Consider the following 20,370-nt stretch of genomic DNA (forward strand, 5'->3'; position numbering starts at 1 on the left):
TGGTTTGGCCAAGGTAGCTCAGCCGTGTTGTGGAATCACAATATTTTCCAGTCTAACTTATCTCACAGGAGTGTTGTTATGTGGATAAAATGAAAAGACACCCATATGTACTTTCTTGAGTTCCAAGAGAAAAGCCAGCATATAAATCTTGTAATTGGTTAGTAATAAGAGGACCTCATCAGAGTCATGACTGAACCTAATGCATTAAAACGTCCGTCCAGTAAAATGAATGGAATGTTGCAAGAATAAAAACTGTGGTTTCTTCAAATTATATAGAGTAGTTGGGGAAAGCACTCTGGGATATACAGCATATAAAATGAAGTAACTTGATGTAGGAAAATAATGCATTTCAGTCTGATTCCCTAAAACACTGTCAACGAGGTGAGTGTCCAATAATGTGGTAAAGAATTATTTTTACTATGTTATAATACAGTTTTCTTTGTATTAAATATGGCAGTTTGTGTATCGTATATTTATTCTGGCTCAGAGCATGTGGGTTCTTGCTGTCATTTTTATTTATTGTTTTCAGGGATTTTTTTGTTCCACTGCATTTTGCTGCTGTGCATCATTTTCCTTCTTATAACCCTCTTTTTGTCTCAGAAGGTAGTAGCACCTGGCTTACCTTCTCGGTGCACACAAGCTAAGCAGGGTCAAGTCTGGTGAGTACTTGAATGGGAGACATCAAAGGAATAGCAAGGCTGTAGCAGGATTTAGACGTTGACAAGCATCTTGGAAGAAAGCAGTACTGTAAGACAGTGACATGGCTGCATCTATGACTCAGACAAGAGCCAGCTTAACAAAGGTGTCTTTAGCACTTCTCAAAATGTGCTAGAATTGAAGACAATGATGCTCGCAACTTGTTGACAGACACACACTATGCCTGACTCAAATATAAGACAATGGTTGCATTCACACAATACACTTAACCCAGTTCCTGAATTAATGTATTTTCTGGGTTTGCATAATATCCTGAACATTACATCAACAAAATAGGCCGGGTTGCACGGCACCCTAAGCCCGAAAAGAACTAACCAAGATTAGTATGTGGGGTGAATGAATCTGCCACACGAGTGGGCAACCTTTCAGGGTTACACTAAACACTTTCAGATGTCTGAGGACCACAAGGTTCCACACTACACCTATAGTCAGGAGTGAACCGAAAGATTGCTTTGTTTTGTTAATTGTGATAGGCCTATTTTAGCATTTACACTTTTCATAGGTTTCACAGTTCAAAATAGCAAGAAACCACACTGGCAACCTTCAAAAATCGCCCTTAGAAGGGATTCTAAAAGCCCTCAAAAGGGGACTGGGGAAGAGCACAGTTCGCCTTTCCCCTGATGGATCTTTATCTAGCCTAGTTAAATCTGTTGTGGGAACACACCCTCTGTGCATGAATGAATGAACGGAGCGATTCCCGCCCTCCCGCCTTATTTCCGCTGCAGCGCCGGGGCCTGAGAACCCAAGAGACGAAGCTGACAATGTACTGGGAGCGAGCCTCGATGCAAACAGCTGGAATGCCCCTCCCCTCTCCTCTCTGTCGGCCCGCGCAGCTCCTTCCCCTTTTGTTCCAGGCAAAGGCTGTGGCAGAAAGCGCCGGGGAGGCCGGGGCGGCGAAGGCGTCGTTGCACCGGGGAGGGTCTGTTTGCGAGCGGCAGCAGCGGGACCCGTGAGCGCCTGACGGATCTCCCCCTCGTCCTCCTTCCCAGTGGAACCTAAGGGAAGCTTGCCCGCCCGGACGGACGGGCGGACGGACGGCGCCGCGCCGCTCTTCGCAGCCTCAGCATCCTCCCTCGCTCGCTCGCTCGCGGCATCCCTGCATCTTCTCGCCCGTTGCTCCCGGAGGCTCGTCGGATGCCGCTCCTCTTGCATCCGAAGGGAGTGGCAGGCGCCGGCGCGCCTTCCACGGATCAGAGCTGTTGCCGCCGTCCGTTCTGTTAGGGAGCCGGGCGCTTCGGGCCATGGCCTAAGCCAGGCCGAGACAGAGAGGCCAGCTTCGGACCGTTTTCCACCCAAACTGCCTGGGTGGAAGGAAGGAGGTAAGCACTGAGCAGGAGGCGGCTGGGCGGTTGCAAAGCAAGGGCGGGGGGGGAGGATGGTGGAGAGAGGAGCATCCGGAAACAAAGGAGGGGTCTGATGGGGGGCTTGGAGGGGTGCAAGAATTGCTAAGAGGAGTCTAGAAAATGGGGGGAGTAATGATTATTGGGGTCTAGTGTCCATAATTTGGGAGGTCCCCCGCCCCTTTCAACAAATGTCACCCAGAGGCTGCCCTGCTGATGTGATGTTGGGGGGGGCACGGCTTTCTTGGGGTGGGGAAAGAACGGCGATGGATGGGAACAGTGGTGCAGTCAGAGGGTTCAGTGGCTGTCCTTCAGCTGTTTTCCCCGGGGGAGCTGTTGTGCATCCCTGTGTCTGAGGTAAGGTCGAGGGGCCTGGCTCCCGGCCAGGACTGAATTAAGATTCAGCCAGCAATTCAGCCCGCTTCTGAGCATAGGGCGAGGAAGAGGCTGTCATGTGGTCAGTGGCTGGCTGCAAATTCTGCTGGGTTGAGAGCCAGAAAGATCTGAGAGGGAGAGGATTTTGTGCACAGCCTCTGCCGTGAGTGAGTACAACCCTCCACACGCCTCCTCCGCCTTGTTAATCGCCAGCGTTGTGCTGGTGTGCCATCCGACACACTCATTATGGGGCGTATTGGTGTAGACGGGAGTTGAACAGGGAGAGATGCGTTGGGATTCTTCCCCACACGCACTTGGACAGAAAAGCTTTGAAGAGCGAGATTAATCGGCTAAATTTCTCCCAACGCGAGATGAATAAGAGAGTTAGCAGCAATGCATAAAAAAAAAAAGGAATGAAAATACTGTAGACAATAGTGGGACCCATTCCCCATCTTCCTGAAAATGTTTACCCACTTAGGCAATGGCCCCTTTTCTTTGTAAAACGAGAGGTTGGTTCGGGATGCCTGTAAAGAAATATTGGGAGTAACAGGGGGATGGGAGAGGTGAGGGGTGACATTTAGTCCTAGTTAAGTCATATTTGGGGTGGGACTGAACTTTCCTGGCTGATTTTCGCCATCAAGTACAGACAGCGTATGAAAAGCCTCTGAGCATAGGCAAAATGCTTTCTCGCTATTGCTAGGAACCTGGGATGTACCTCATACGCATACAGTTCAGTCACTTGAAGACTGAGTAGCAGCTGAACATTGGCTTCATTAAAAAGGGGGGCTTGTTTTACTTTATTTGCCCTGGGTGGTGTCTAGCACACCAAAAATACAGCGCGTGTGTATTGTTATTCTGGCCACTGTGAGAAAAAGAAGCTGCAGAGTATATACTGGCAGACATTCAAGGCCCATGGGCCAATGTCAGCCTGAAAGTTGGGGTGAACAAGGCTGTTTTTATTTATTCTCTAAAAGTACACAACATGAGAGCTAACCTCACTTTCCCTGGGAGGGTACTGGGAAGGCCTTATCTTGAAGCATCATATTATGGCTGTTCCCTGATGATATTCCAAGCGAGGCCCCTTGGCCACTCTTCAGCTGGGGCTTGGTGTGTTGGTGGGTGCAGTTATTCATCCATATGTGCAAGCCACACCTTGATGTTGCAAGAAAACTTCCTTGCATGTTTAATGAGTGACCAGCTGTCAGGTCACAGAGTGTGCATTCCTGCAAGGAATGACTGGGAAGCAGGGGGTGGCCCGGGTACTTTTCTTTTAAAGTTAAAAATGACATAAAGGCATCAGAGCGCTGGCAGTTGGATGTGAAACTCCTTGTGGCAAAGCCTGATCTGCTGTGGATGACTTACTGAGGGGAACTTTGAAATGTTTCCCCCCCCTTTTCCTTTTTAAAGATAGGCCTATTTCAGGGCTTACACAAAAACCTTTGTATGCTTTGGCCTCAAAATGACAGGAAAACGGTGCTGCCCGTTTTTAACAGTCACAATCAACATCCCATTCTAAATTTACTCGGTCAATGTTTCTGTTTGCCCCACAGACCCATCGAAGCATGGTTTGGCAAGTTGGGGGAACAGACTGAGTCCAACATGTTTTGACTTATGTCAGATATTTGATTTTATTGATTATAAAGCATTTATAGCCTGATTTGAGTTGAGTTTCCTGAGTAGGCAAAAATGGGGCTGTCTTAAGGCTGCAGTCTTATACTGTATCTTCTTTCTTGGGACTAAATCACTTTAAAGTTCATGAGACACACTTCTGAGCAGATACAATGAACACTGTGCTGTAATTTAGTGATAGCTTTTAGTGTTCCAGGCTCGAATGCCTCCAAGATCTCTTGCGGCATTACTGTGTATGATTCTGGGGGATCAGAAAGATACCTTCTTCCATCTTGTCTGTGACATGACTGAGGATCATGGGGAGAATATCTGAGATGATACATTTGCTCCAATAAATTGGTTTTATGTTAAGAAAGGATTTTCTGCTACAACAGGATTTACTATGTAATCATGAAGTCTGGCAGGCTGTGTATAAAGCAGTACTTTCGCTTTGATCAGCAGTGCAACAGTAAATTAGAATATTTCCATTTATGTTTGAAGTTGATTTCCTGGGGTTGTTTTTTTTACAACGTGTCTGCAAGCAACATACGTTGGGTTCCTTTGAGGTGTCTGCCATCCACACACTGACCAGATTCAACCTTGCTTACTCTTGCAGGGGGTTTGTCCAGGACAGTGGCTTTGACACTCACCTGAAAATTACATATATAATTTTCAACAAGAGTTTTGTAAAAAGAAAAAAAAAAGTATTTATTTCTCCTGCATTTTTAAAACTGTCCAAAAACCATGATTTTCAGAGCTGGTTTTTGTTTATTTAGAACTTAATTATCTACAATTACTGGCACTGACTCTGTTCTTTGCTCAGTGAAGTTTTTTTTTTTAATTTACCCAGTTTAAATCCATTGTACTATTCACTAGAATAGTGATGGTTCTCAATTTTGTTGTATTAACTTTATTGCTTTATGTAATATACATATATAATGTATAAGCATATTGCACTAGGCCTTCATGGAGATGAAAGGCAGATCAGAAATGTTCCAAATAATCTCTAAAAATCTATCCTCAGGCCAGCATTGTAGATTTGTTGGATAAACTCAAGTCGCCAAGGTTGAGGAACCCTGCATTACACCATACTACTAATACAGTATTATACAATAATACTGTTCCGGCTTACATATAAATTCGACTTAAGGACAGACCTTGGGAATGGAACTCGTTCTTAAACCGGGGACTACGGTATATCACCAAGGCAAATCCAAACCCTTACAGTATGGTTTCTAAGGGGGTCTGAATGTTTATAAGTACTACAAATTGGTTGGAGCATAAAGAAGGGGAAAATTAGAAATCAAATCCCTATCCATTTTTCCAAGCAGCTTCTTTTATTTTTTTCCTTTTCCTTTTTCTTATTGTTTTGTTTTGGTTTTTTTCTTTTTAACACTCATAAACAACAATAAGTAAGAATAAAGTAGAGACCTTAGTCTTAAGTATTAAGCTCAAGACAGCAAATCTTACTGTATTGTATTATAAAATAATGCATTTTGCAATTGTCATTAAGGACACACTTAGCTTTAATGGTGCAAGTCAAGCAACCTTAAGTTCACTGACATCTCGGAATCCCAGTTAACACTGATATAATTTTTTTTCCTTTAAAGGTTTAAGTTACCTAAATCATTATAGAGTGAACAATTTCTAGTTTATATTGTACCAATACTGCTGTATCCAGCTAATATCTGTATTCTTCTATAATGTATTATTTGCATCTTATAATTGAATAAAGCAACTAACTAGGGGAAAAAAAGGGAAACTGCTGTTTGAGGTGACGCTATCAGTCTGCCTGATGGTAGGGCCGGTGGTTGTATTGTCTATCCGCAGCACAGTTGGCTTCAAGTTTCAGCAGGCTTTGGGCAAAGGGCCTCCAGGGCAAAATGCTTTCTTTCATTGGAAGTGAAAGGTTATTTGGCAGGCTTAGTTGGCCACAGTGGCAATACTCCAGTCAAAATGGAGCAGTTTTAATTTCTTTCTAAACTTGCAGCTGCCCGATCGTGGCAACTACTATTGCCAGCCTGCACTGCAGAATATTTCCCGATGAGGAAACAGAACCCAGCACCCAAATATTTATTTATTTATTTATTTTATTACAAAAGGAAGAAAAAAAATACATAAAAGCGCTTTAATGAAGACGGGAAAAAATTACAACAAAGAGAAAAAAATGTTAATATATCATAACAACAAACAGTTACAGTTTTCTAACAGTATCTGATACAAATATTATTCAAGTACATATATATTTCTGTGACTATCATGTTTTTTTTTTTATAACCCACTGTATTTTGTATAAATGAGTCCCATATTTCATCATACTTGTCCATACAAAGTCTTCATCTATGGGCAATCCGCTCATATGTGGCAAATGCAATCAGGTCTTCAATCCATTGAATAAATGGGGCTATACATTTATCTTTCCAATGCTGCAATATCAGTGTTTTGGCCATACTAGAGGCACGGAGAAACCATTTACATTGACCAGATGTCAAGTTCCATGTACTAGGTATGTAATTCAAGAGAATATTATCCTCTGAAAATTTTAGCTTTTGTCGCACCATCACATTTATATAGTCCACTACTTTCTCCCAAAACTTAATAATTACAAGACATTGTAAAAACATGCTTTAAAGAGGCATTGTCCTTATTACGTCTCCAACAAAATGCTGTTTTTGACAATCCTTTTCTATTCATAGTGGAGTCCAATAAATTCTAAGTATTATTTTTTGTTGTATAAGTCGTAGTTTAAGGTCCATTGACACTCTTGCAATAGAAGTTAAGACACTCTCCCATTGTCTAGGCAATATAGAAACCTCTAATTCTTTATTCCACTCATCTCTTAACATCTGCATATCAAATTGATTTATTGATAACAATTATCTATACAAACTAATAGTAGATTTTTTAGTTTTAACAGATTTAACAAGTTGTTCTAATATCTCAGGTGTCTCAGAAGCTGAAAATGCTGCTGGTCCAAAGAATGTTGTTAATAAATGTTGTAACTATTGCCATTGGGTTATATCTGATAGATGATACTAGTACTAGTTGCCAGGAGGCTTCCAAGTACAATTCAAAGTACTAGTTTTGATTCATAAGGCCCTTTTGGCTTGACACCAACTGGAGTCCAACTAAATTCTGAACTTCAACCAAACTGAACAAACCTATCCAATACATTCACCATGGGAAAGGCTGTTGAGGATATCCTACATTTTTGTGAGACTGGAGGCTGAAGCCAGGGGACAATATTTTTCTATAATGGGTCCAATATTGTATAATGACCTCTCACTGAATACTGGGCTTTCCTTCAATGTAATGATCTTTGGGAAAGCATTAAAAAATAAATTGTTCTGAAAGACTTGGCTGGTTGATGTTGCCTTGTTGGTTTTGGTTGATTTTAATTGTGTGATTTTCTGTTATGCTATTATATTATGTTGTGTTATGTCTGTCTATTTAATTGTGTTTTGATGTTACAGGGTTGGTTTTATTCTTCCTATGGGTGTTTTAATGTTGTGGTGAGAATTTTGTTGTTTAGATTTGTTCTATATGTTTTGTTACTCACATATTTATGTTACATCATGGCTGTTTTAATGTTGTTGTAAGGTGCCATAGGAGAGCCAGTTTGACATAGTGGCACTGGGCTAGAAACCGAGAGACAGTAAGTTCTAATCCTGCCTTAGGTGTGAAGCCAGCTGGGTGATTTTGGGCCAGCCATTCTCTCTCAGCCCTAGGAAGAAGGCACCATTTGTGACAAATGTTGCAAAGAAAACTTCATGGACTTGTCCATGTAGTCACCAAAAGTCAAGATTGACTTGAGGGCACCAAAACCAAAACCAAAACCAACCTGCTATGAGTCTGTATGGAGTTGGCAGCCCATCAATTTGATAAATAAACACCTACCCACCTTTTTAGTTTATTGAAACTTGCCATAGCCCATCTCTTTCTCTCTCCAAACATCAAAGGCCTTAGCGAGGGGTCCAAGTTCGGATGGTTAAGCCTGACTGGAGGATCTGTCTCTCACCTTTCCCAGATTCCACACAAATAAAAAAATGAAAATTATTTCTGACAATGTATTATCTTTTGAACATATTGGGTAGTCCTCACTGTTGTCCACCATGTTTAGTTTATGTCACTGGGAATTATGGGGAAGTACTCAAATTTTATGCAGTGGGAACTCTGGAAACCAGAAAGAAGTATCATTTAGAGTTGCCAATTCTCTTACAACCTATCAATTGTTTTTGAGTTTTTAACCATGAAAGATTTGGGTAAGATTATATTTTGTTGACAACTCAAGGAACTTTCCTTCACATTTCAGGCTGTTATTTCATGCAGTGTGCTTTGACCCAAGTCTGCATACCATAAAAACACACTGAAATTTCAGTGGTGATTGGTGATTGATTGATTGATTGATTTCTCAGACTTAGAGAGCTTCCATCTCCTGAAGACTCTGGGCAGTGTACAGTATTAAAAAAAGGAGAAACCAAAAGAATAAGAATAGAGCAGAAAGGAAACATTCAGCTAACTTCTAAAATCCTAAAAGTGTCTCCCCATCCACCCTAACCCAAGCTAACAGATGACCTTGTCCTACATCCTCATGTAGATGTTAAACAGAAGCAGAAAGAGGCACCCCACAGGTTAGGGGCCTCGGCCTCAATGTCTCCCTCTTAGACAACTATGAATGAAACTGCCCACCAAGAAAGGAAGAGAACCACTGTAGAGTGGTGCCCGCCACCCCTAATCCCCATAGGTGCCCAGAAAGATACAACATTGATGGTATCAAAAACTACTGAGAGATCAAGGAGAACCAGAACGATAGCGCCATCCCCAACCCAGCTCTGCCAGAAGTCCTCCACAAGCGCAATCAGTATTGTCTCCATACTGTGCCCTGGTCCAAAACATAACTGAATAGGGTTTAGATAATCTCTTTTCTCCAGGGCCCTTTGGAGCTGCAGCCTGATTACCCTCTCCACAACCTTTCCTAAAAAGGACAAGTTGGAGACTGGATAGAAATTGACCGGAACTGGTAGGCTCAGGGATGACTTCTTAAAGGAGGGGCACACCACTGTTTCCTTTAATTATCTAGAACAGTGTTTCTCAACCTTGGCAACTTTAAGATGAGTGGACTTCAACTCCCAGAATTCCCCAGCCAGCATGGCTGGCTGGGGAATTCTGGGAGTTGAAGTCCACTCATCTTAAAGTTGCTAAGGTTGAGAAACACTGATCTAGAAGTTGCCCTCTCCCTGCTGGAAAATTAATCTGCATTTGGAAACTAGCAGTGGTTGTAATTTGGGGTACAGTATTTCAGTCTCCACAGGAAGGGTAGAAAATCAAGCAGAATGTGATTTGCAGTAGATTAACAATGTATAGTTAGTACAGTATTTGTCCCTTCCTGAGTTATCATTTTCTATCTGATTCTTCCCCAATAATGATTTTGCTCCTGCTGGTCATTTATGTTCCAGTCAAAATAAAATTGATCAATACAAAATTAATACAGAATTAGAAAGGAAAGCATGGACTTTTGAAAGCTGTCCCTGCACCATGTAAATAGAGCCTCGGCAATTAAATGCTGACCCTGCTGTTTTCAAAAGGGGGGCCCTCCTGAACAAGGAAAACCACTTTAGCTATCTGGTACAAGGGAACAGTCTGCAGGTTGTAGGCAGCTCCCTGCAAGCTGTAATCTTTCTCTCTGCAGTTAAACTCACTTGCAATTTGTCTAATGGTACATTTTTTTCCTGTATATAAATTCCTTCTGGGGGAGCGGTGGGGGTCCTCCTTGCTCCGATGGTGACACATATAATTCAGGATGGAACGAAACAAAGATAAAAACATGGAAGGAAGACCAATACAAGTGGTGGCCTCAGGACCCAAATTAGGGAGCAAAAGTTGCAGGTGACCATAAGAGGCATCAGGTTTAACAAGCAGGTACCTCTTCTCAAATTCCTATCCCCTTCATACTTGAAATAGTTAATATGAACACTTTGTATCTTGCAGATTTTTTAGATCTTTTTGGAAGACCCGAAGGGAGTATGAATTACTAATTTGTTGTTTATTAGCTGCTTTCGATATGCCCCATTGTTAGAAATAAAAAGACTTAGGAAACTGGTATCATTGAACTGCATGGATAACATTGTATAGTATTTGCATTCAGGATTTCGTTTTAATTAGTGCATGTTCAACTGATAGGGTGAGTGGAACTGATTATTATTGGCTCCATGTGTGCAAATTTATTGGTCACTATGCAGACATGGCATGAATAGGCTACCAATGCAATTAAAAATAATAGTAATATGGTGTTATTGAAGTTGAACGATAGGAAAGGGGACCAAAATATTTCTTATTGAGCTTCCTAGTTTGCTACTGTAGACCTTCCATTGAACCCCCATGGTGCATACACAAAGGATTTATTAATACAACATTCTAAGTAGATCAGTTAAAGACCTAGTAGGTGCCTTTGCACAATATACTAAGTTTGGCTAGTTTTAACCTTAGTTAATTTTTTTGTGGCCTGGTCCAGTTGATCAGTTTATGATTCCATGTATTGTGTGAACCTAGAAAATTGATGCATTTCAGTAACAAAGTTAAGAACATTGTGCAAACGCATAACAAAACAGATGAGTTCATTCTGAAGGTTCATGGAATTTCTTTGAAGGCATGGAATCTGTGTAGGAAATCTTTCATTTGTTGGCAAATTCTAAGAAGAAAACTTGTAGGATGGCAGACAGAATCAGCTGATTGCTCTCTGTGGGAGTTAAAATTATGAGTTAGACAAAACCTCAGTACGATCTAGCGATATTCTTCTTACCATAATCTTACTTGTGATGGTTAGAACTGGAATTTCCATGTACTAAATAAGTCTCTCTGGTTAGTAGGGGCACAAACCAATGCTTATGCTTCAAATCTCCCATCTGGTTTCTTGGAGGCCTTCAGCAAGCTGCTCCCTGTCAACCTCAGCATCTTGTTTGAGAAAGTAAAGCTAGGCTTTTCATCAGACTTGTTTTCGAGTCAATAGATGAGCTCAAAGGAAAAGATCCTCTTGAGTCAAGCTTCTCTCCTGGGATATATCATGCAACAGAAGCGGCTTGCTATTATCTGCTGCAATGTTTGTGGACTTCTTAGTTTAGCCCAGCACCCTGGAATTCTCTGGTGGTTTCCCATCCGCTGTTGATCCTTAATTTCTAAGTCCCAGCAAGACTGGCCAAGTGACACAATGAGTTGAAGCCACACTTTTGTCAATGGTGGGTTGTTAAAAAAATTCACCCTTGACTGGATTTGCGCAACATGCTAGTAGCTAAGCCATAAACAGCAATTTAACCAAAGAGAGTAATTGGATTCACACAATATAGTGAACCCTAAACCAAACAAATCACAGGATGGCTCAGCACTCTAAATGAACTATGTTGGCAAAGGAAGCAATTTCTGAAGGATGCTAGAAACTGAGCATAGTTAGCCTACAATGGTTTTCTTGGAAGAAAAGTTTTCCCAACTTTTTTTTTTCTTGAGTAACTTCTAGAAAAAAGCGGTGGGTCATTCCTGATGATGTCGCACTGCAGCTTCTGTTGGCAGCCTTTCCTTGGTCAGGAGGAGTAAGAGAAGATCTTCTTCGGCTCTGGTTTTGGGTTTGGCTAATCCATTATAGAGAGAGGATTCAGAAGGTGATTGAGAAATGTCCATCTGACATGATAGAATCAAAGTTCTTCTTCCAAACCCCAAAACCACACTTGTCTGGCTTTGCCCTACTGGCAGGACTGAACCACACAGTCAAGCTCACAAGAAATATAAGAACCTCTGATAAATCATATTCATTGAAGAAAGCTAGGAAGCCATAACCAAAGAATATCAACAACTGCTGTATTTCAAGAACAAACTTTATGTACAGAAACCATGCAGGTACACCTTCCCTCTTTTTTTCCCTACATGCTCTCATACTAGAGAGTTTTGTGATTTTTATTGGGCTGGGTATCATGTTAGAGTCCTCAAGACTGCCTTCCTTTAAGGCTTAGATGTTATCTTAGTTACTGAACAATAGGAAGCACCTCCAGAGTCTTTATTGGGACTCTTCAGGTGTAAGTATCCTTCATATTAGATGTTCTATGGTCAACCCAAGTGCAAAGATACCTGTGTTTGAAGAGTCCCAGTAAGGATGAAACTGGTCATGTAGTACCTCCTACTAGTCAGTAGCTAATGCAACATCTAAGCCTTATATACAGAAACAATATTCAGTCACTTGTGTTTCTTTTTCCTTCCTACCTTGTGTGACAGACTACATGGCTCCCTTTTTTGAGTGGGCTGGCCAGTTTCCATTTATCCTTTATGTTTTCAACTGTCAGATTTGCTATTACATGGATTTTTTCACTCACAGCACCTTTCATGCACAAGAAAGAAATACTTCAGACTTGGAGAACCTGAAACCTTTCAAGAGTGTATGGGTGAAAGAGGGATGTCACAGAGAGTAGATAACATTTATTAGCTGTTAAATTGTAATCTCCACTGCCCTCAAGACACTGAACCTTTAGCTGTACCTGGTCAACAAGATTTTAATGTTCTTTCCTGCAATCCCTGGAGTTCCAGGATATAAACAGCCAAGAATACTTCACAGAGAGAATCCTGTCATATCAGAACAGACAATGAGGATGCTCAGTAAGGAGGAATGTATGGAAAACTGAGGGGGGAATATAATGGGACTGTAATAGAGGAGAATGTGGCAGACTGGACGAGACTAGGACTATAGTTGAGAAGTCTCTAGTTGACTGTAGACCTTATTGTTGACTTTGGGCCAGACATTGTCTGGGTTTACATGCTAAACTAAGCTAAAATCTGGTTGGCTGGTTTGTGACTCAATGTGTGGTACAAACTGAAGTAATTGATTAATTCTGTAAACCCTGGATTGCTCATTGTAATTTAGTGTATTGTGCAATTAAAGCCATCATTTTCTTAGTTCAACAATGTACCTCACAAAGCAATTAAGAGATAATTATGTAATGAAATGTTTTCTTTCAGGCTCCGCTCATTAGTATGGGGAAAACTTGTTCGAATTTTGGGTCCATCTTATTCATATCCTTTCAATGTTTACAGTATAACTGCTATTCATTCATTCATTCATTCATTCATTCATTCATTCATTCATTCATTTTCTAAGGCCACCCACTTGCAAAGCAACAAATTATGTATACCTCATTTCATTATTTCCTTTTTTAAACTCCCCAGGGTCTTGGGATCCAAGTATCTAATGGAAAATTTGCCATACTATTACTGTGTCTAAGATACTCAGCTAGGGCTCTTCTCCTTATGTGTATTTGTAATTTCTTTCACAAAAGAAGCTAACCAAAATATGCCTCAAAGTTGCACACAAACCATTTTGTGCTAGCAGGCCAGCTCTGCTATCTCTTTCCATGTAACATGCTCCTTTGTCATTGGATTATTTCTAACACGTTCTCTCTTTTTTTAATGCATATTAATGCAAACCTTAGAATTTCTCCTTTTCCTATCACCTTATGGATAATTCCCTCCTGGGCATGGATTTTGCCATTTTGACAACAACCTTGGCACTCACTTCCTATGAAGGCTATTAGAAGGAACATAGGCCATAAATTGGTAGATCAATTAAATATTTTTAAAAATAATTTCTTTGACCTTTTTAAACAATAAAAACAGTGATCAACATTTAGGAATTTCATTTTAACCTATTAAAGAAAAAAGCTTGGAAAAGCTAGACAATCCAAACAAAAACACACTAAAAATCATAAAGACATTCAATAATTCAATATGATTCAATTTTCAAAATTTCTCTATATCAAAATGGTAATGTTATATTTATGTGTTAAACAAATAATGACAATTCTATTTTTAAAGAACTAATTAAAGCTAGACTATATGGAATCATATTGTCTAATTTTGCCTGTCCAGCTACACAAAGCCAGTTCAAAGGGTGAGAGTTAATACATTTTGCTGAGCGAGCCTTTAGAGTCTCCTACATATGCATCTTTCTAGGAATACACCTATATCCAAAGCTCTTCAAAAGTATACAACATCTAAGTTTTGGGAGTATAATGTTATTTATTTCTACAGTCCTAACAACAATAGTCACCTATTGCAGGCAGAGAATTTGCCATACTATCAAACTCCAGAACAGTGTTTCTCAACCTTAGCAACTCTAAGCTGTGTGGACTTCAACTCCCAGAATTCCACACAGCTTAGAGTTACCAAGGTTGAGAAACATTGCCCCAGAAGCTTTCTGTAACAGTCAGATTAGCTGCTTTCTTGAACAACAAGGCTGATGCTGACTTGACTTTGGGTGGAGAAGTGGTCTAAAGGAGAGGGGCAGCAATAGAAAAGGCACACACTCGTGGTTGTTAAGTATGACAGCCCCCCAAAGATGGGACTGGAAATATGTCTCCTGTAGTATAATTTACTGGATGAACAGAAACCACTGGGAAAAGGTGGTCCCATAGGTATCCAGGTCCTGAGCCATGTAAGTGACAACCAGCATCTGGAATTGTACCTGGAAGCCAACCATTTAAATGTACATCAACATCTTTAAAACTTCATTTCCTTCCATAGAATCTGCTTCATCATAATATCTAAATGATAAGGAATTACTAAGGAACATTTCCGGAATAAAAGCACTAACATTCCTTAAAATGTATTACATCTTCAGCATAGAAAAAAGACAATAATAAACATCCATTGAGGAGTCCAGTAAAGCCCAATTTACAGGTAGTCCCCACTTAATGACCATTTGTTCAGCTGCCATTCAAAGTTACGACGGTGCTGAACAAATGGTAGTTACGACCAGTCCTCGAAGTTACAGCTGTTGCAGTGCCCCCGTGGTCACATGAACAAAATTTGGGTGCTTGGCAGCCCTCCACAGGGGCGCTTCAACTCCCTCCACCCGCCTATCCCCCCCCATCTCTGCACTTTTGGCCACCCTGCACTCCACCCCCCTGCTGCCCCCAGCTGACCAGTAGCTTTCAGAGGCTGCTAAGTCAGGGTCACACAAGGAATGTAAGACATCTTGTAGGTGTATGTACTGCCATTCAGTTGTTTTTTGGTAAATTACATTGCCCTTCAATTATTTTTAGTATATTATATACTTTTTGGAAGTATTAAAGGTATCATTATGTATTAATTGATTAAGGCCCTTTTCAATCCATGTTTTCCAAAAAAAAAAAAAAAGAGGGGGCTTCTGGGATCAGTCAACTAAAGTAATGCAATCATTCCTTGCATTATGGATTAAAAACCAATGTGCAGCTATTCCCTCCTTAACAGATTCTTTTTATGTTAAAGGAAAGTACTGTAGTGTAAGAAGTGGGAATGATAAATAGGAATCAGTGACTTTTGTATAAAATTTGATGGTTGAGTCAAGACAATTGCCCATTAAACATCTGTTCCTGAATCATCTTGAACATTGAATAGACTGATTTATGGAAGTCTGCTTTTAATCTTGAGGATGAGAAAGCTTTATTGGTGAGTCTGAAGGAGAACTTGTCTATTGTGATACAATTAAATGTTAAACTCTGAGTTTTATGGCCTATGTTGGGGAGAGTCCTAATTTAAAATATAGTAAAGTATTTCTGTTATTTAGAAACCTTTCTGTTCCATCTAAATGGGTCCTTGACCCTCTTCCCAGTGTCTTAGCTCTGCTGGGTGTGTCATTTTTTTATACTCTTGTTTGCTTGCTTTATTTATTTGCTCCCTACAACAGGACTGGAGAAAAGCAATTTTAAAAAGGAGTTCTGCTTTTTATAACAAGTGATAGTGGTTTTAAAAATTGTGAACTAATTTTATTCTTCCGCCTAGTTCTTTAAAAAGAAAAAGAAAAGAAAAATCAAGGACATTTTTTTTTAGAAAGGCTTAAGCCTGTCCAGACCTGCCAAATTCAGCACTGAGTCATTTTCAAAAGAGGAGCTCTCTATTCATGTTTAAAAGAAAAAAATCTAGAAGCCAGTATTAAAGAGGCAGATAGTGAATTTGTTAACATGTTCTGAGCAATCTGTAACAGTAACACAAGTTCAACCCATTTTTTTTCATATTGTCAGTACAGTCTATATTCTCTCTTTCTTACACTGCATTTATTGTTCTGGCTTAAAACGTTCTTTTAAAAATGTTTGGAAGGAAAAACTAGAATTTCTCCCTTGAGATGCCTGTACAAATGCTTAAGTTCCCAAAGTCCTGTTGCTGTTACTTTGACATCACTTTTTTTTTTTTTTTTGCATCCCCATTTCCTGTTTATAAAAGGAGAGAGCCAAAAAAAAAAAAAATCATTGCTCTTACAGGCATCCAGATGGATCTGCAATTGGTTGATTCCTGCAACTGATTTCATGTAGCGGATGCACGCTGGAGAGCACAGACATCAGGAGAGAAGCATCAAGTGCCTGGAGGGCATTTCTTTTGAGGTTCTGGAGATGTTGGGTGATGACACCCCAGTGCATTTGAACCTCCACATTAGGTAAGTGTACAAGCTCTCTTCAGCTTTCCTCCCAAAAGCAAGCAGAACTTCTGGCTCTTGCTCTATGTGTTTTCCCAAGCCAGACCCAAATTTCTGTTGGTGGTGGTCTATGCTGACACATTTTGTGGAAGGAGAGTGCTCCCTTGTTAATTGCTGCCTTAAGCTGCCCTTTTTCTTTTTAAGTTCTATGATTCGTGCTGATGAGCTGTTACTGGTGGGAGGCCTGGTGCAGGACAGTAACCTTTTCACGTGGCAGGTGCTATTGTGTGATTTTGCATAATGCCATGAGTCAAAAATAAGAAATAATGATAATATAGATGGCTACGGTTTTTGAGATCTCATAAGAGGACACAAAGGTCCTAAGGGATTTGGCTATTTTAATTTAAACTTTTAGTTATAAAAATGGGGTCCAAGGGATGTGTCCGTGTCTACAAATTAGGCTGCCTTGCATTCAGGCAATGTTATTTTCACTTACGATTCCTGGTTAACTTGTTAGATCCCTCCTTCAGGAGATGAACATTGTTATTCCCTCTTTAAATGGGATGCCCAAGAATCCATCTGCAAGGAAGACAATTCTCTATTTGAATCACAACCCTTGAACTGTCTGGCTTTTTGAGCTACTAGAAGGAAGGAGATCCCTTGTCAACAATTGTTCACACCTTGCCAGCAGACTGAACCTCAGCTACATCTATGAGCTATATTATACTAGTATTTCAATTGTACTAATTAGTTCTCAATTAGTATCTATACAGATACAGAACTGCCTATGATTCTGGGCCCTCCCGGAAATTGTAGCCCAGCTGTAACTTTTAACGTGGCAGAAGAGTAAGATGAAAAAATACACAGGGAGCAATCGTATGAACTGTATTTAAATAATTTAATGTTGATCAAATGCAAATTAAGTTAAATCAAATTTAGGTTTTGTCCTGGTCTCACATGTTTTTCAATGACAATCTTGATAGTTTAGATTTAGTTTCACTATATATTGTTATATTATTATTGTTGTTGGTATATATGTTGTGAATCACCTAGAGTCTAACTGGATGGGGCGAAGGATACATCTCATAAATAAATAAATTCAAAGGCCAGGTTTGGTCCTTGGTTCCCCTCAAAATAGCATCTGTCTTGTCTATATCAAGAATTGCATCATCTGTAAGGCTTTTCCTCTTTTTAAGTGAGCTCCTTAAAGCAGGGTTCCTCAACCTTGGCGACTTGAAGATGCATGGACTTCAGCTCCCAGAATTCCCCAGCCAGCCTCCCGATTCTGGGAGTTGTAGTCCACACATCTTCAAGTCGCCAAGTTTGAGGAACCCTGCCTTAAAGGATTAGACATGTTTGGACAACTTGTAGTCAGGGTTGTATATAGTCCCCAAAGCCCTTTATGTGACCTTTGGAACAATATTTAACTACAGTGTTAAATGTTGTTGTTGTGATAGCCAAAAATTGGTGAGAATGGTTTCAAACCATTTTGAAACAGGAAATTCTCACAAATTGAAGGGTAAGCACTAAAATAAACTTAATGAGATTCAGAACCAAAGAATATGTCCTAACTCTGGCCCACCCAAAAGCAAAAAACAAAGAGAAAAACCACTCCAAGCACATGTGTGATGACCTCATTCACTTGCTCACTCCGGCTCACCCCTGCCCAAAACTGCAATCCCCAAAATGTGCAGGGGCTAGATTAGACAAAATCAACAGTGGATTAAGCTGTATTAGGCTTCTGAGAAAAGTTACTGGGGAACAAGAACATGAATGGATAAATGATGATGAGCTTTCCAGAGAAGTTGGTTGTTGGATTAGATACCTTCTGGGTTTGATCTAGTAAAGCTAGTCTTACAATCCTGAATTTTTATCTGGAGGAAAGGGAGAGGTTCTTCACTGATGTCATGCTGAGCTCTGCTGTTTGAATAGGGCTTGGGGATGGAAGTTCTTCTCTGTTGAAACCACCTTCAGATAAAGTGTCCATTGAGTTGAGCTGGACTTTTGGTGACTTAATGGATGCATCCATATAGTTTTCTAATTGGTCTTCCATCCAAGGACTAAACAGATTGGATTCTGCTTAGTTTTCTAGATCAGCCAAGAGAAATTTAAGGAGTTTTCAAAAACCAGCAAGTGGTTTCACTGCTTTCCAACTATTTATAATGGGATCCTACCTCCCCCCAGGTATTAGAGCAGCAATTCTTAAAGTGTGGTCTGGGGATGCCTGGGGTTCCCTGATACCCTTTCAGGGGGTCTGCAAAGTCAACTAAATATTTTAAATTTTCTCAGTTTTAATTTCTAATACAGTAAATATCAATAGATATAACCCACATAAACCAAAGTTCTTTGGGGTCCTCCGTCATTTTTAAGAATGTAAAGGGGTCCTGAGACCAAAATGTTTTACGATTATGACAAAAAGTATTAGAGAAATGCAGGGATTCTCTTAGCGGTTGTGCTGGTGCCAGAGCAAAAGACGTGCTCCTGAACATCAAACCAATATGTTTGTTGACTGTTAGCCAAATCTTCTTCTTGACAGAGATATACTCTGTTTTTGTCACTGGAGAAAATGTCAGTATCAGGAACTAAATTGATATGCTGGTTTGGCTTTCTACAGATTGTCCAGCCTCTGAGCAGAAAGGGCAGTATGACAGAATCTCTAACCATTCACAGATGAAGCAGAAATACAACCAGAAAGAGGTGGAGGAAAGATAGCAAGCACCATTTTAAACTGAATAAATAATATGAAATGTAATATTTGTATCTGATGTATAAATGCAGAAGAAATGTACAAATTTGGTTGAGAACGTCAGAGAGTAGCACCTTTGCATTCACATACTGGAAGTCATAGAGTCATTGAATGATCTAATGCAATAGCAGGCATGCTTTCTCTTTTACTATTACAAGTATTATATTTCTCAATCTCACAAGATCGTTACATCTCATCCCGTTCTGAATTCATGTTGCAAAATTTTACCATTTTTTTTTACCATTTATTTAAACTTGGGATCTGTAGACACTATTTTCCTGGCTCCTGGGTCAGTTTGTGGAATGTAGCTTTACAGGATCCTTCGTTGGGACATCTACTATCCTAGGAAATAAGGGGTGAATTAGTGGGAGTGGTAGCATACTCCTGCTTTGGGCAGGAAGTTGGACTAATTTCTTTCCAAGATCCCTTTCAACATGTACATTGTGTGATTTCTAGTGAAAATGCTAAAATATTTGGTTCCATGTCACTTTTTCATTCAGAGTTATAGATTACTAAGCAAGCAAGTTGTGAAAGCCACATGTCTTTACCTGGAGGATGTAAAGACTCCTGTATTTATGAGGAGTTTTCCTCTGGTTTCTAATCTGTCTGAGAAAGAGCTGTTGTAACATAGACATCTGCAATCAGATTCTGCAAATCAGAACCCTTGGGGTGCTATGCATGGAAAAAAGGCAAGAAAAATAGAGATTGCGGCTTTATACAGATCTTGAGAAATGTAGCAATAAAGATCTGTCCAACAGTCAGAAGAAAAATCTGGAGTTACCAAAGTGTTTCATCATGTCACAAAGGCAGGGACAGCAGTAGCTGAGACAGGAAGTAATTAAGACATGACTCAAAGATTTCAATATAGGCTGACTTGTCATGAGAAAGACTCCTGGTAGGATTCCCGGCTAATGACAGATGTTTGTACAGAAAGCTGGACAGACCAGATCAAATGATAAACCAAGTAAATTTCAAAAAGGGCTCGCCCCTTTTAGGACTTAATTTTATTAAGGGCGTTCTACTTCCAAGCTTTAAAGTTCCAGGCATAGTGTAGGTGAGATCCCATTGGAGACTGATGTATTTTGGAATGCCTGCTTGCAAAAAAGAACATAATGGGAATGACTAAATTCCTAACCCTAAGAAACCCATGTCTTTTGCATTGC

The 20,370-nt window shown here is 40.2% G+C and overlaps 1 protein-coding gene across 3 annotated transcripts in view; it reads left to right on the forward strand.

Moving 5' to 3' along the window:
- Window positions 1-1,525: 1,525 nt before the first annotated feature.
- CLIP2 (CAP-Gly domain containing linker protein 2) overlaps window positions 1,526-20,370 on the forward strand; it is a 70,652-nt gene continuing 51,807 nt past the window's right edge. For 2 of the 3 annotated variants that reach the window (XM_007421185.3, XM_025170120.2), the window contains exons 1-2: window positions 1,528-2,036; window positions 16,310-16,482. The gene's annotated coding sequence lies outside the window, so the exon portion shown is untranslated. Of the gene's footprint in view, window positions 2,037-16,309; window positions 16,483-20,370 lie in introns of all 3 variants that reach the window. The other variant, XR_015798165.1, reaches the window with a different exon arrangement.

Source organism: Python bivittatus, unplaced genomic scaffold, assembly GCF_059951505.1.
Source record: "Python bivittatus isolate LINGU-HERP-01145 unplaced genomic scaffold, Pbiv_v1 ctg000690_np1212, whole genome shotgun sequence".
In the NCBI taxonomy this organism is placed as follows: Eukaryota; Metazoa; Chordata; class Lepidosauria; order Squamata; family Pythonidae; genus Python; species Python bivittatus.